The following is a 3,298-nucleotide window of genomic DNA, read 5'->3' as shown; positions in this document are numbered from 1 at the left end:
CAACTTTGTAAAAGTTTATTTGAGGGCTCACAGTTTTAGAGGTCTCAGTCCATAGATAGCCAGCTCACTCCTTGGGGCTCATAGTAAGGCAGAACATTATCGCAAAATGGTTTGGTGGAGGGAAGCAGTTCACATGATGAAGAGGAAACAGGGAGATAATCCACTCCCCAGATACAAAAATAAAAACCCCAAAGACAAGGCCCCAATGACCCATGTTTTGTATGCATTTGTATGATTCTATATGTGTGTGTGTGTGTTTTCTGTGTTATAATATTATTATGTTCCTATGTAAAGGTGCACAATGATGAAGGACTGAAAGCTGAATCATTTATGGATACTTGGGTGACAGACTATATATGAAAGTATCTTCCCTTCAGAATATGTGTTTTTAGAGTTGGGTCAAGTCTTACACAGTTAAAGCAGGTCACTATGTGGAGGGCTGTAGAGCACTTATAGGATTAGTGAAAGCATTGAATTTGTTAATGTTTTTATGTTGGAATAGGGCGTCAGAAAGTAGCTACATAATACTAATAGAAAATGGGAACAAAGGCTAGAAAAGAAAAGATGTTTGTATGAAAGAAGGAATAAAAGAGCAGTGGGACCAGATGTAGTAGTAATGATATAATGAGAGAGAGTGAGCTTGAGTCTGTGCCATGTGAAGGGGAAGTTCTGATCAAATTCCCACACACATTACACCTCCATTGTTCATGTGGAAGTTAGTGCTGAGGAAACTTGTCCTATTCTTGAAGTTATATTCCCTACATGTTCCTTCCAAGAGGCCTACATGTTTCAGTGTTAGCCCTTCTGCCATGTATCACTGGTCTATATTGAAAAGAAAGTGAAATTAGCAAGGATTGGGATAGCAGCTCAGTTGCAACTCCTGTCCAAACTCAGATCCCACCTTTGTATCTGCATTACCATGCTTCTCAATAGAACAAGCTTACAGAGGACACACAAGGGAAGTACACTGAAGCAGAGGAATTGCTTCTTACTGCCTGAATCCAGACTGGAGACACCACACATGGTTCCAGAGTAACTTCTTGGGACTTCTGGAATTCTGAAGAATGAAGCAAAAGAAATAGCAGCAACAAAACCAAGCTGATAACAAGGTGTTTTCTGGGCTCTGTGCCATCAGACACATATTCAATTCATGAATATTCTGTTACAGTCATTGATATTAGTCATGAAAATTACTCTCACACTTAATTAGTCAGCAACTAAAGCAACATTCCCTTTCAAAATTCCAAAAAACCCCAGTTTTTAAAATTGTGTCTGTGTACTGGATATCACTGGAATTGGATTTCTTGTACCAATATATTTGTAAGGTATACAGAGTATTGGAAATTGACCCATATCCAAAATATGATATGCACTCACAAAAGGGTGGATATTATTATTAGCTCAATTTCCTCCTAAGATACTGTGAAAACAGAGAATATAGAGTATAACTTTTATGAAGAAATATTTATATTGACATATATGAATGTATATTTATAGTGACATATAAGTGTATATGAATGCATATGTATATACATGTGTGTATATATACATGTGTGTACATATATGTGTGTGTGTGTGTGTGTGTGTGTACATATGTACGAAAGGTTGTGGATATTATTATTAGCTCAATTTTCTCCTAAGATACTGTGAAAACAAAGAATAGAGTATAAAACCTTTATGAAGAACTATTTATATTAACGTATGTGAATATACAGTCATATATGAATTAATGAATATATGTTAATATAAATAGTTCTTCATAAAAGTTATACTCGGGGCTGGGCTGTAGCTCAGTGGCAGAGCACTTGCCTAGCACATGTAAGGCAGTGGGTTTGATCCTTAGCACCACACACAAAAAAATGAAACAACTAAAGGCACGCTGTCCATCTACAACTACAAAAAAAATTTTTTTAATAAAAAATAAATGTTATACTCTATATTCTTTGTTTTCACAGTATCTTAAAAGGAAATTGAGCAAATAATAATATTTGTGTATACACATATATATACACACATATATACATACACATACACATATATATGGAGAAATAGACAGAAATGTACAGGAAAACATGGATAGATGATAGCTAGCTAAAGATTAGAATTGTCCAAGGGTCCTCTAGAAATTTCACATGGTGCTGTTCAGTGTTCAGTGGCACCTCTCCTCTACCCATACCTCTCTAAAGGAGCTTGTCTTCTGAAGAGACACTGAAGTGGTTTTTCAGAGTCTGTGCCATGCCTACAAAATTGTGGACTAATATGTTATCCTACAATTTAAAATGTTTTCTTGTATTTGAAGGATTCTAAAACTACATGTTTTCAAGTTTTAGAATCTTAACTTGCTTTTGACAATTCTGGTCTATAGGATTGTTAATAGGGTGGTCGAATGACAATTCATGGTTCTTCTCCATTTTCATATTCACATGCCACTCATTACTGGGATACTACTAGGCATGGTTTAATTTTGTTTTTTCTTTGCTTTTGGTCTGACTGACTGTGAAAGTTGAGGACACTATTCTCATTAATTGACCTCTTCTGCTCACACATATATTTTCTCCGCAAAATAAAAAAGTTTCTCCTCTTCCCCTCCAAAATGAAAAAGATTTTTTATGTGATCCTGTTGGTGTCACTAAAAAGAGAGATGTGGATTCCCAACAAAGGAGAGAAGAAATATTAATGACTGGGTCAAAACTACACCTTCCTTTCAGAGACTGAGCATAAATGTTGAGCTGAATTTCCTCAGGTATGCTTACAATCCCACTTTCTACCTCTACCTAGACTTTTCTGTTCTGCCATTACCCTTGCCATCATGAGAAACTGAGACTGTGTGTATAGAAGGATGAGACAGAGAAATCATCTGAGTCATAAAATGAACCTTTTGCCTAAAGGACCAAGGCTCTGTCCTCAAAAGAATGCACAGGATGTGGATAATTCCTGTGAAAGTTTGAAGCTTCTAGAAAATGAAATGAAGTGCTCGCTTCAGCAGCACATATACTAAAATTGGAATGATACAGAGAAGATTAGCATGGCCCCTGTGCAAGGATGACACGCAAATTCGTGAAGTGTTCCATATTTTTTACTTGAAATGAAGGAAACAATAAACCAAGTTAAAAACTCCATAGAAAGCATAACCAATAGGATAGAACACCTGGAAGACAGAACCTCAGACACTGAAGACAAATTATTTAATCTTGAAAAAAAAGTTGGCCAAACAGAGAAGATGGTAAGAAATCATGAACAGAATCTACAAGAATTATGGGATATCATGAAAAGGCCAAATTTGAGAATTATTGGGATT

General features: G+C 36.0%; 1 non-coding gene across 1 annotated transcript; it reads left to right on the top strand.

The window, feature by feature from the left end:
- Nucleotides 1-2,970: 2,970 nt before the first annotated feature.
- LOC124986071 (U6 spliceosomal RNA) lies at nucleotides 2,971-3,077 on the top strand. Its single transcript, XR_007108972.1, has one exon. It is a non-coding gene; the product is annotated as a U6 spliceosomal RNA (small nuclear RNA).
- The last annotated feature ends 221 nt before the right edge of the window (nucleotides 3,078-3,298 follow it).

This window comes from Sciurus carolinensis, chromosome 5 (assembly GCF_902686445.1).
Source record: "Sciurus carolinensis chromosome 5, mSciCar1.2, whole genome shotgun sequence".
NCBI lineage: Eukaryota > Metazoa > Chordata > Mammalia > Rodentia > Sciuridae > Sciurus > Sciurus carolinensis.
The sequence above is the reverse complement of the archived record's forward strand: the minus strand, read 5'-3'. Positions and strand labels throughout refer to the sequence as shown.